Below are 13,956 nucleotides of genomic sequence, written 5' to 3' on the forward strand. Positions count from 1 at the left end.
GTAAATTATGATAATTTTTTTCATTTTCAATATACCGTAAGAAAATGAAGGTGATGTTTCAAGCACTGAAAGAAAGATATGCCCCAACTGACAAAAGTTCCGTTTCTTCATTCTTTTTTTTGGGGGGGGGGGGAGGGGTGGAACATATAACCTACTTTGATTCGACCAAATTTACGTAAAATCTTTGGAACCCCACTTTTTAAAAAGAAATAAAACTCTAATTGCTAAGCACAATAAATGAAGTGCTATAATCACTCAGCATTGCTTTTCGTGATGTTGGTTAACAAATATCTACAGCGAGTGCTCGGCTTGACGCAAAAACGGGATTGTCTGAGCTATTTATTCGTGCCGCTATGGCATTTAATGAGATTTAGTTGTCAGCTCGCAGTAGCTTTGTTGGTGCAAATGTATTCTTGTGGGCTGCTAGAACATATGTTTCGTTGATGCAGATATCAAAGAAAATATTTCAATATTAGCCCATTTTTGAAGTTTGCTCGTACCTTGTTAATGCTTTTTGTTGCTCAGCTGAAGTTAGGGCTGATGTTGTTTCTTCATTTTTAGACAAGAAGGATAGATGCAAATAAAAGAAAAATATTTGGGGATGAATTTACCACGTGCAACGTAAAGGGAACGCAAATGCAGCATGATTCCGCACTCGTACTTCTAAGTATAGAATATATCTAACTTTAAGGAGATCACGAAAAGAGGGAACGAAACGAATAAAGTTTACAAATGGTTATTTTGACTCTGAACCAGGAAAAAGTTTCGTCTTCAACAGCAAGTTTTAGCGTTTTGCTTGAAGCTCTCGGACGGTGTATTAAGTATTCGCGGCTGCAAATAACGCTGACGTAACATACGCGGGTGTGGAAATGTTGAGGAAATTCTTGAAAAATCATTCAGCATTGCTTTTCGTGATGTTCGTTAACAAATATCTACAGCGAGTGCTCGGCTTGACGCAAACACGGTATTGCCTGAACTATTTATTCGTACCGCTATGGTATATATTGAGATTTAGTTTTCCAGCTCCCAGTAGCTTTGTTGGCGCAAATGTATTTTTGTGAACTGCTAGAACATATGTTTCGTTGATTCATACCACTCCGCGTAGGGCCGGTAAAGATATGGCACATTCGCCATTATTCTGCCTGTAAAGAGCCCCGCCGGTAAAATCGCATGCCTTTGAGATTTGAACGCTGATATCGCTTTGCATTTAGATATTTAATAGACTGAGAATTTTTAATATATATGCCATGCGCTGTGAAAGTTATGTTTAACGATTCTATTCGTGGGCTGCCACTCTCAAAATTCCGAGGAATGATTCAGCCATAAACGTAAGTCCTGGTTTGAACAACGCTTGCGACTGAATAGTAAAGCAATCTATCTTGCATATACGGCATGCATGGATGTATAGTATATATACATCCCTATATACATGAGGAGCACCACGGCAAGGCAGATGCTGACGGCGGAAATTCGCCTGGAGTGTCAAAGTCATTTTTATTGCAATAAAACAAAAACAACGTTAAAATAATTCGCCCTTGAGCTTATGATTGCCAAGGTAACCATGGCGTAATGAAAGTTGTCTTAAAATAGAGTGCCAAGCAGCCGAAAACGCGTGCAGACATTTTGCATTTGTACAAATAAAACATGAGTGCACTGCAAGAAGCACGTTATGATGTTGCCTCACCAGTGCTCTCTTTACTCGACAGCGTATCACTCTTCAATGTCTATGGTTACGCTTGACACCGTCTCGGCAACACCCGATAATACGCGTTAATTTACTTTGACACTCAAATAAACACGTCATGCAGCGTCTCCCACCGTAGCTCTCCCCCCTCTTCCTTCCTAAGCAAATGATTGAAGTAATTTATATGAAGGAAATTAGTCGAGGGAGCTTCATTATACATCTTTCAAGCCAAGTTTATTACTGTCAGTAAGAGTGCATTCATCTACCGGCGGCCGAAATGATCCAAACATAGCAGAACAAAACGAAGAATAAACCGTTTAATTTGTTTCGCTTACAGAAGAGAAAGGCGTATTTGAAGTGAAACCATTTTCTTGGTAACTAACAAGTGTGACGTTGTCCCCATGTACATGGTTTGCGATCCTGTGAATACCCAGGGAGCGACAGGAACTCTATTAAAACTATTTCCGTCAGACCTGCCACATCTTGTCGGAGTTTCCGTACAAGGAAGCTTTGCTTAAGCGCACGAAGGAGTTTCTGTGTTATTGAAGTATCATTGCAAGGTCATACCCAAGACCTTCAACCTTCGAAAGCTGTACTAACGCAGGCTCTTGGCATCTGCTCGGGTGCGTGCTACGAAATGCAACACGCTCACCGATCACCTCAAAGAGCCAGTTGGCGTTAACACTATAGCAGTAGGCGCGCCATTATGCCCTATTTATTAGAGCAGCGAACTGTTTTGCCATGGTACCGAGGCTCGATCGCACCACTGGGAACGTAAGTGCTTTTTTTTAGTGCGACGCAATCGGCAAGGCAGCAACACCGAGCAGCCTCAGTTAGGAAAGTGCAAAAGAGCTGGCAAGGAAAGCTGCGCTTTAAAGTTATCGTTCGTTTCATGCGTTATCAAGACACCAAAGCCTCTGTCAGAAAAGTTCAGGAGAGTTGGCGAGGAAAGCTACGCTTTAAGAGTTGTCATGCGTGCTAACTTTGAGCTGGATGTGATGTATAGTGCGACAGTATACACCAGTAATGGCCTCCCTGGTATAGTGTTCAGCCACGGACGCCTTCCTTGAGGCTTCAGTCGCCCGTTTCTTCTGTTACTATGCTGCTCTACGGTAAGCACGGCCGGCTCAATAAAAAACAAAACCAGAAAAACAGTACCATTTCCCAGACCACATCTGTGTTGGCGACAGAAGCGTATTCTTTTTTTAATCTTTAATCTATGTTTGCTTTAATAAAAGGGTGCGAGCATGTGTCATTCATCAGAGGACTTGTGTGTCATCAAATTTTATATTTGTTGCTGTAATCACCTCAAGGTAACTTTATTCAAGCTGTATGAAAAAGAAGATGGACAGCAATAGTTTGTTTCTCCACTTTTCTTTATCACACCACTCTAAACAAAGATTCGTTTGTGCTGAAAAAAATGTCAGCAAGTCATCTCGCCAACTATATAAATACCAGACGTAGGTTAGCGTCGGAAAGGAAAGACAGAGAAATAAATCTTTCTTTCGTGTGATCATATGAAAAGCCGAACGAACGACTCTTTCGCACAGCTTGCTTTGCAGAAGAATAGTCCACTGTGATGTGCTTTTCCCGTACAGGCAGATCAGAGGGTGTACAAACAACACGTAGCATTCGTGTAGGTATAAGGGCCGAAAGAGTAGGTGGCAGCTGCTTATTTCTAAGCAAAAGAAAGAAAATCACGAGTTATTTTTTTTTTACCTACGCCGAAGTGCCTTATGAGACCCTTTATTTTTTTTTCTCTATGAATGAAATACATGGCCAGTTTCTCAGGGCAAATGACATGGGCAAACTAAAATGGACGCTTGCGTTGATGAACGGAAGCCTGCTGCAGAGATGTGTGTCTTGTTTGGTCGCACTGGGAAGCATTGGTAATGTAACAACGACTGATGCAGCGCCAATGCTCAGCTTCTGTGAAAAACGTCAATGCGGCACGACCCTCCCGCGCGCCGCCAATACTCACAATGCAGGTGCAGCTTTATTTTGCTAATAAATAAAGAAATATATCATTCACTTTTAATTTCGATTCAATTCAATTTAGCCCAGAGAAAGTGAAACAAGCATGGGGCATAAGGTATTTGTTAGTGCTTCCTGAATAAATGCCCCAACAAGCAGTTAGCACGGAAAGTAATGATGGTGAATACGAGAAACTCTTGTACGGTCGTTTACACACGCAGCTTCCATAACCGCCGAGCGGCCGATCAATCAATCAATCAATCAATCAATCAATCAATCAATCAATCAATCAATCAATCAATCAATCAATCAATCAATCAATCAATCAATCAATCAATTTTTATTATTTAACAAGAATACTTCACATATAGAGGCATACAGAAGGAGGTCCCACAGTAAAAAATGAATCGGCACCTGCTGTTAGTGGTTTACATAAAAGTTACAGTGGCAAGAAACAGCAGCTGAATCAGTAAAGTTACAAAAATGATAAATAATGAAGTCCGGAAATAAGTAACTAAACATATTAATACACAACAATGAATCAGCAGTAAGAAATATTGTGAAACTAGATAAAACTAACACAGAAGAGCAGGAAACAGAGAAAACAGAAAATTAAGAAATTAGAAAAAAATACAAGCAACCTCTTGGAGTACATAAGAATTGCAGGTCTAAAACGAAAATTGGATTATACAGTACACTTGGGCACATACATCTGATGTAACAATTTTTTTTTAATTCATGGCATAATCGATGGGCTTTCTGGAGTTTTATGGCAGTGGCAATGTAGTCCATCATGTTATGGCTGCGAAATGAACTGCCTGTTTGCGATAATTAGTGCTACTTTGGGCCGAGTGAACTTATTATGTACCGCAAAATGTGTTGAGTTAGTGTTCGTTATAGATGATATAGAACTTAGCCCCAATAATATTCTGTCATTGATCAGCTTGAGAAGTAAAATAGCAAGGTTGTACTTGACAAGGGCGACAACGTCCAGAATGTTATTTGCTTGTAGTTGTTCTTTAGCGTTGGCGGTGTGCATACTGGACGTGATTATTCTAATTGCCCGGTTCTGGATTGTTTATATCGTCCTTAGGTGAGTCGTGTAAGCATTACCCTAGGAGGTCATGCAGTAATAATGTGGGAGTGTACAGGCGCGAAATATAGGGAGAGCAACGCAGGTCGTGAAAAGAACGAACATGCCCTAATGAGAGTTAATATTCCATGGGATAACTCATTTTTGGTATGAGTTATATGGCGATGGAATTTAAGGTTATAGTCAATAATAATTACTAAGTATGCACATTCTTCACTTGCTCAATATAAATGGTTACCAATCGAAATGGGCAGTATGAATAGTGATGATTTATTGAGATGAGAATGAAAAAAATTAATTTTAGTGCGATTAATGGGAAGTCTAATAATTTAGCACCATTCTGACAAGTGTCTAAAATCACTATTAAGCCTGGCTGCTACCGTTGACAGATTATCACCAGAATCATTTATTGTAGTGTTATCGGCATGTGGTATACACTTAGAAGATCTGAGACAGTTAAGGTAGATCAATAATATAAAGTAAAAAGAGTAACGAGCACTGAACGGATCCTTGCGGTGCACCTAAGTTAGTCATTCTTGGTTTAGTATAAGCACCGAAAACATTACCAACCTGGTCTCAGTCTTTTAGTATAACAGCAGGATCTGTTATGCCAATTGAATCTAGTTTAACATTAAGAATCTTGTCGTCAATGCTATTAAATGCATTTTACAAATCCGCAAATCAGGATTCTGCGAAATTACCATCATCAATGGCTTCGCTTAATTGGTCAGTAAGAGGCCCAAGTGCTAGGTCGTTAAAGTAACCGGACAGAAATGCAAACTGGTCAGGTGAAATAATGAATTTGTTTAAGTGTTTTATCAGTCATTTTTCGATGATATTCTCGATGAACATTTCTAAAGAAGGGTAAAACACAGATACGCGCATATTTAAATAGTAATGAATGATGGCGTTTCTTAAAAACTGGAGAAACCTTGTCACGTTTAAGCTCGCCAGGAAATGTGTTTATTTGAACGTGAGGGTATTATTTGCAGACACTACAAATGATATTGATTTGGAAATAATTTAACATGACCAAGATGAATGTTATCTAGTCAAGCACTAGTTAATTTTAAATTGCTAATTACTCATAGTACCTCATCACGAGTGGTTTAAAATATATAAAATGAGTATGGAAGGTGCTCTGATGCGTATAAGTGCTGTTCTGTTTGACATGAAATTTTAGGAAAGAAAGAAATCGCTGAAGGCATTCACAGTCATAAGTGGTTCTAAATAAGTATTACCATCGTGAGATAGTTTAGCTTTGCTATTACTTGCTTGCTTCCTATTACAAAATGAGTTCACTATTTGATATTTTTCTTGACATCAGAACTGCATGTAAGTATTTCTTCATAATATTTGGTTTTAGCTTTTTTTTTAACCGGAAAGAAAGTGAGTTTCAGAATTTCTTGTACCGCGCATGTAGGTTTATACTGAATGGTTGTTTTTTTTATAAAGTTTTTCTCGTGTGCGTATGCCAATCGGTGACCCATGGGTTTTGAGGTGACGCCACTATCTTTTTGCATTTGCGTATCTGATAGTAGGAATGATAGTGTGAAAATAACTTTGTTAGAAATCGCGAGAAGGCTACCTGTGAATTATTGGTGTCAAGACCGAAAGGCCAGTCAGTCTGAGATACAGCTTCTTAGAATAACTTTTTCTATTGAAATCAAGTTTGATGTTAAAGTTGGGATATGAACAGTGTGAACATGTAGTGTACAGAATGATGGGGAAGTTGTCAATAATGTCAGTTTTATGTACTCCTGCATCAGGTGAATTCAAGAGATTAGACAATGCTTGATTGAATAAAGTGCTAGAACCTCCAAGGACTGAAGGAGTAGGCACATTAATAAGCCATTCATAATCAAAATCCCTAAAACAAGATGAATAAATGACAGAGCTCGGGGTGACTCGATCAGATTTATGTTCATGTCACCCATAATTATGACATTTTCTATTTTCATGGACAACTTTGCCATTATTATTTCGAGAGGAATAAAAAAATATGCAGCTGAAGAAGAAGATGTACGGCAAACGCAACCAAAGGTGAAGTTTCTGTTATCGGTGTTGAGAAACTTAGGATCGAATTCCAACGAAACTGATTCGCAGTTTTGAATATTTAACGTGAGGTCGAGCCTTCGTTTGTACGAGATTCCAGACGAGATACTGAGAGCTGCACCACCATGGTTAGTGAACTGTCTGAGGGTACACTGTGATCTATGACAACGGAAAGAGTACCACTTTTTATCAACTTCGCTAAGCCAAGTTTCTGAGACAGCAATGTTTGAAAACTTTAAAAAAAGATTTTAAACCAGATTCTGGAAGTCATCGTGATTCTTGCGGAGGCTGCGCGCATTGACATAGATAAGAGAGCGATTACTATCCAGAAGCAAGCGATTTAACAAGCTCGTTACGTAAAATTATGCTATGATTCAAGACAGCGGTGAAGGGAGGGACAAGCTTAACACTGATTAGTTAACAACAGCAAGGTCTGATTCATTGGCAATGCGGTACACTCTTGTTTTCACTGCGTTTCTGGGTTAGATTGGACAGTTGCTGCTGCACAGAGATTGCCATTTGTGTTGTTTTTTCAAAACCGGTGCCTTGAAAAGAGCGCCTCATTTCGCGGCGCCAAGTGATCATTTACGTAGGCCACGCTGTCAACAAAAGCTTTCACACCGACATCACTTAGGTCAAGCTTAGCCTTTTGTGCCTTACAAACAAATTCATCCCTCTTTGTGCGCGAACAGAATCTAGCCAAGATGCTTTCGTCTTGAACATATGTAGGGACCCGATGAGCGACACCAAGGTCAGCCACCTTTGCCAGGCACCCAATTTTAGTGCCAATGGTGTGCATGACTGCAGTGTAGTCCTCCCCTTGGGTGTAGGGGACGCTGCTGACCTCAACATTGTTGATTCTAGAGTATTGTTCCATCTCAGCCACCCTTCAGACAGCGCTTTGTTCTCTGACATGAGCTTTTGTTGTATGCTGTGAGCTAGAGAATTTTTTCAAGCTTATTTTTTCAATGTCATTTATGACACCTACACTCAACTTGTTTGTTTAGTCCGACAGCATCAAGCCAAGTGGAATGCAAGTTTATTAGAAATTTACCGAGAATGTCGTCAGCGAATTGACTGTGTTCAGCCTATAGTTCAGCCTCAATTGCTTCAATCCCCTTGGCAAGCTCCGAATTTGTCTGCATTTTGGGTTCGCAACAAGGCGGTAACGAAACAATTTCGCGTGCAGGAGCAAAAAGGAAAAAAAGAAAATGTGGCAGAAGCGAATGCCAACAGGTAACAAGCAGAAGATTGGGGAAGATTTCGACAAAGCTAACCTGCACATGCAGGGGAAATACGTGAGGCAATGCTTGCTGCGTGGTGGCTACCGCCAGTGAAGCCTCGGTGATGGTCCTGCTTGTTATGAAAGGTGCTCCATAAAACCGACAACACCTGTTGACCTTGCAAAAAGCTGTCGTCCAAGGAAATCAGTGCTTCCTTTCCACGTGCGAACGACGATAGGCAGCAGGCCAAGACAACTCTGCACATGCAGACAAAATACGTGAGGCAGTGCTTGCTGTGCCTTCACAAAGTGTCAAGATTCATTTCACTGGACCGGAAACGCAGCTAAATTTACGTATGCTTCGTCTGCCTAGTCATCTGTAAGGAGAAAGGTCGTGAACCAGCCTTCATGAAAACATATTTACAGTGTTTACGAAGGTACTAAAAGTATTTTATTCACAAAATATTTATATATACCACAGCGGTGTACAATACGTAGTTGCTCAACCGTATATTGTCAGCGACCGTAATTGCCGTCAAAACGGATCATCCAAGAACGACCCATACTCAGTGGCAAATACATGGGAAACCAAGCTGGCTTTAAAGAGATTCGTTCTAGAGCGACGCCCACCGAACACGTACTCATCGACCGATGCTGGCGCGAAACAGATTACATGCAGACAGGCATGCACCGCAACAAGGGCAAATTCGCAAGGAACGCCAATGGCGTTAAAACGTTCGTTTATAGAGCGTGCAGAGCAGCAGCAGGTGTAGTGCTACCCCGTGCACGTCTTGATGCGATTGGCATGTTTGCCTTTGGCCTGACGGCGTGTCCTCATTTGTCGCTAGTTTCTGAGCCATGTTATATCTATTCGGCGCAATCTGCTTGCCCTATCTGGATTCAATCGCACACTGGGACAAGAAGGACGAAGACAGCGCTTCTTTTGGTCATTTCCTGCCCTTGTCCCGGCAAGCGCTGTAATTCAGAGCAACATGAAGCAACAATAAGCCCGCTGTCAAAACTTGTCGCCTCGTAGAATCGTCACCACACGGTCGTCCGTGCGCCAGCTTCGTTCTACGTTCTTCGTCATACTTGGCCTACGAATAGCTTCACTTACAAGCTTGGCCTACGAATATCAGGCATTGTGCGCGCACTAGGACTAAGAACAGAAGTTTCAGCCCATGTATTTACATATCGTTGCTGCTAGAATGGTACATTGCCTCTGATTGTGCTGTACGTTTCACGTCATCGTTCAACTGCATTGCACAAACATGTGCTTGCTGATGCTTCAGATAATACTGCAATTCTTGTGTGCTGCTTCCATTAGATTAATTTCAGTTGTCGAAGAAACGCACGCAAGCCTAAATGAAGGAAGAAACACTAGTTTTAAGCATAAGCTCAATGCAATGTCGTAATTTTCGCGGAGATCGCATCCCAACCCCGTGTGGTTCCGTGCAGCCAAGACATCGGCCTTCGTTCCGACAGAGCAACGCAACGCGTGCCACGCCCACAGGCGTGGCATCCCGACTGCTTGTGCGGCTCGAGCCACATAGGCCACCAGGGCTAGCGACCGCTCGTTCGTCCCCACGTATTCGTTGCACGCAGATTGATTACGACAGCAACTACCCAGGAGCACATTCCAGCGGTCTGCGGAAGGTAAGACGCCACGATTGAAATCTCCATGCAGTAAATTTGTTTTTGAAGAACTCCTGATTGCTAAGAATAGGAAAATCTCTTGCCACGATCACGGTAACGCAGCCAGCCGCTACCCAAATATGATCAATTCCGCAGCAAACGAAGATATCATAACCACTTGGAGTTGTTGAGTGGTCTTCTTTCTAAGCCTGAGGAAGCCTAATGCACCCTAAATTCTTCAAATCAAGGCAAACAAAGCGGGAAGTATTACATTACCGATAACACTGATGAAACTTCAGCTAACTAATATGTAACGAAAAAAACATCGGAAGTCATCGACACCCGAAGTTTCATAGAGGTCCCTTTTGTAATCACAAATGAAGCCCAATGTAACTTATAGATGCTTCACGCGAAGACAATCAGCGCCTACAGGATGACGTTGGCTTTGACATTGATTACGCTGTGGACCGTAAATAATAAGCGACAGCATAATAGTTACTACTTCGAGTGCCTGGCGGGCCTCGTTGACATATATATATATATATATATATATATATATATATATATATATATATATATATTATTTGAAATAGAACAGAGGAAACATGCATTTTCTTCGGCGCGAATCGTCGCGTTGGGGCTCGGGGAAGCGCCGTGGTGGCCGCAGATACCTGGGCTCTCCTGCTTCGGCTGGCTTCCCGAAGCAATGCTTTCAAAAATTTATACTCTCTCTCTCTCTCTTTGTATGGAGTGAGAGGGCACATAGTTCATCGTGTACGACTGTGTGCTGCGCTGGTTTGCAGACCTTTTTTTCTTTGTCGACAGTGTTTCTGGCAAACGCGTCCGTGTGTCTAGACAATAATAATAATATTTGGGGTTTTACGTGCCAAAACCACTTTCTGATTATGAGGCACGCCGTAGTGGAGGACTCCGGAAATTTCGACCACCTGGGGTTCTTTAACGTGCACCTAAATCTAAGCACACGGGTGTTTTCGCATTTCGCCCCCATCGAAATGCGGCCGCCGTGGCCGGGATTCGATCCCGCGACCTCGTGCTCAGCAGCCCAACACCATAGCCACTGAGCAACCACGGCGGGAGGTGTGTCTAGACAGGGGGACGGTATTCGAAAAAGTTGGGGGGGGGAGCGTGCTTACAGTGTACAGAATCATCGCGCCAGCGTAAACACGCATCACAACTTAGAGAAACGCTTTTTGGAATATGCGTCCGAGTATCCGACGGCGACAAAAGCAAAAACAAAGTGACGAATGGGGAGACAGCAGGCGAGCTAGGGCGAATGCGTCCCCTACGTAACAAAAAAAATCACAAGGCGTAAGGGGGCGGGGGGGGGGCGCCAATTGTAGGCTGCAGCCATAGTTCCGCACGACGAATACCAACGGCACAGAGCCACGGTTACGCCAAGTATTAAGACAAACTTCGCAGCAACTCAGCCTATAAGGACGTAATTGTAGTAGGTGCACTGCTTATAAATGTACCGTGCTTGTAATCAGCCGGGACATCTCAAAAATACTGCTTTGTTGTTTAATTCGGGACTCTGACTTACTAATCTTTGAACGTGGGTGCCCGGTTCTTCGGCATATTTTGACAAAAAACATCGCGTAGACGATAAAGCACTCTATTTCCGGAAAAAGACTTAATTTCGTTCCCATTCCTATCCGGACATCATCATCATCATCATCATCATCATCATCATCATCATCATCAGCCTGGTTACGCCCACTGCAGGGCAAAGGCGTCTCCCATACTTCTTCAACAACCCCGGTCATGTACTATTTGTGGCCATGCCGTCCCTGCAAACTTCTTAATCTCATCCGCCCACCTAACTTTCTGCCGCCCCCTGCTACGCTTCCCTTCCGTTGGAATCCAGTCCGTAACCCTTAATGACCATCGGTTATCTTCCCTCCTCATTACATGTCCTGCTCATGCCCATTTCTTTTTCTTGATTTCAACTAAGATGTCATTAACTCGCGTTTGTTCCCTCACCCAATCTGCTCTTTTCTTATCCCTTAACGTTACACCTATCATTCTTCTTTCCATAGCTCGTTGCGTCGTCCTCAATTTGAGTAGAACCCTTTTCGTAAGCCTCCAGATTTCTGCCCCGTAGGTGAGTACTGGTAAGACACAGCTATTATACACTTTTCTCTTGAGGAATAATGGCAACCTGCTGTTCATAATCTGAGAAGGCCTGCCAAACGCACCCCAGCCCATTCTTATTCTTCTGATTATTTCAGTCTCATGATCCGGATCCGCCGTCACTACCTGTCCTAAGTAGATGTATTCCGTTACCACTTCCAGTGCCTCACTACCTATCGTAAACTGCTGTTCTCTTCCGAGACTGTTAAACATTACTTTAGTTTTCTGCAGATTAATTTTTAGACCCACTCTTCTGCTTTGCCTCTCCAGGTCAGTGAGCATGCATTGCAATTGGTCCCCTGAGTTACTAAGCAAGGCAATATCATCAGCGAATCGCAAGTTACTAAGGTGTTCTCCATTAACTTTTATGCCCAATTCTTCCCAATCCAGGTCTCTGAATACCTCCTGTAAACACGCTGTGACTAGCATTGGATAGATCGTATCTCCCTGCCTGACGCCTTTCTTTATTGGGATTTTGTTGCTTTCTTTATGGAGGACTACGGTGGCTGTGGAGCCGCTATAGATATCTTTCAGTATCTTTACATATGGCTCGTCTACCCTGATTCCGTAATGTCTCCATGACTGCTGAGGTTTCAACAGAATCAAACGCTTTCTCGTAATCAATGAAAGCTATATATAAGGGTTGGTTATATTCCGCACATTTCTCTATCACCTGATTGATAGTGTGAATATGATCTATTGTTGAGTAGCCTTTACGGAATCCTGCCTGGTCCTTTGCTTGACTGAAGTCTAAGGTGTTCCTGATTCTATTTGCGATTACCTTAGTAAATAGTTTGTAGGCAACGGACAGTAAGCTGATCGGTCTATAATTTTTCATGTCTTTGGCGTCCCCTTCTTATGGATTAGGTTTATGTTAGTGTTCTTCCAAGATTCCGGTACGCTCGAGATCATGAGCCATTGCGTATACAGGGTGGCCAGTTTCTCTAGAACAATCTGCCCCCCATCCTTCAACAAATGTGCTGTTACCTGATCCTCCCCAGCTGCCTTCCCCCTTTGCATATCTCCCAAGGCTTTCTTTACTTCTTCCGGCGTTACCTTTGGGATTTCGAATTCCTCTAGACTATTTTCTCTTCCATTATCGTCATGGGTGCCACTGGTACTGTACAGATCTCTATAGAACTCCTCAGCCACATTAACTATCTCATCCATATTTGTAATTATATTGCCGGCTTTGTCTCTTAACGCCTACATCTGATTCTTGCCTATTCCTAGTTTCTTCTTCACTGCTTTTAGGCCTCCTCCTTTCCTGAGAGCATGTTGAATTCTATCCATATTTTGCTTAATTATGTCAGCTGTCTTACGCTTGCTGATTAACTTTTAAAGTTCTGCCAGTTATATTCTAGCTGTAGGGTTAGAGGCTTTCATACATTGGCGTTTCTTGATCAGATCTTTCCTCTCCTGCGATAGTTTACTGGTATTCTGCCTAACGGAGTTACCACCGACTTCTATTGTGCACTCCTTAATGATCCCCATGAGATTGTCGTTGATTGCTTCAACACTAAGGTCCCCTTCCTGAGTTAAAGCCGAATACCTGTTCTGTAGCTTGATCTGGAATACCTCTATTTTCCCTCTTACCGCTAACTCATTGATCGGCTTCTTATGTACTAGTTTCTTCCGTTCCATCCTCAGGTCTAGGTTAATTCGAGTTCTCACCATCCTGTGGTCACTGCAGCGCACCTTGCAGAGTACGTCCACACCTTGTATGATGCGAGGGTTAGCGCAGAGTATGAAGTCTATTTCATTTCTAGTCTCGCCGTTCGGGCTCCTTCACGTCCACTTTCGGCTATCCCGCTTGCGGAAGAAGGTATTCATTATCCTCATATTATTCTGTTCCGCAAACTCTACTAATAACTCTCCCCTGCTCTTCCTAGTGCCTATGCCATATTCCCCCACTGCCTTGTCTCCAGCCTGCTTCTTGCCTACCTTGGCATTAAAGTCGCCCATTAGTATAGTGTATTTAGTTTTCACTCTACCCATCGCTGATTCCACGTCTTCATAGAAGCTTTCGACTTCCTGGTCATCATGACTGGATGTAGGGGCGTAGACCTGTACAATCTTCATTTTGTACCTCTTATTAAGTTTAACAAGACCTGCCACCTTCTCGTTAATGCTATAGAATTC

At 42.4% G+C, this 13,956-nt stretch overlaps 1 protein-coding gene across 1 annotated transcript in view; it reads right to left on the bottom strand.

The window, feature by feature from the left end:
* The window catches only part of LOC142591061 (uncharacterized), a 38,138-nt gene extending 30,009 nt beyond the window's left edge, over positions 1 to 8,129 (bottom strand). The window contains exon 1 of the mRNA XM_075703427.1: positions 8,084 to 8,129. The gene's annotated coding sequence lies outside the window, so the exon portion shown is untranslated. The remainder of the gene's footprint in view (positions 1 to 8,083) is intronic.
* Between the last annotated feature and the right edge of the window lie 5,827 nt (positions 8,130 to 13,956).

The sequence above is a fragment of the Dermacentor variabilis genome, chromosome 8 (genome assembly GCF_050947875.1).
Source record: "Dermacentor variabilis isolate Ectoservices chromosome 8, ASM5094787v1, whole genome shotgun sequence".
NCBI lineage: Eukaryota > Metazoa > Arthropoda > Arachnida > Ixodida > Ixodidae > Dermacentor > Dermacentor variabilis.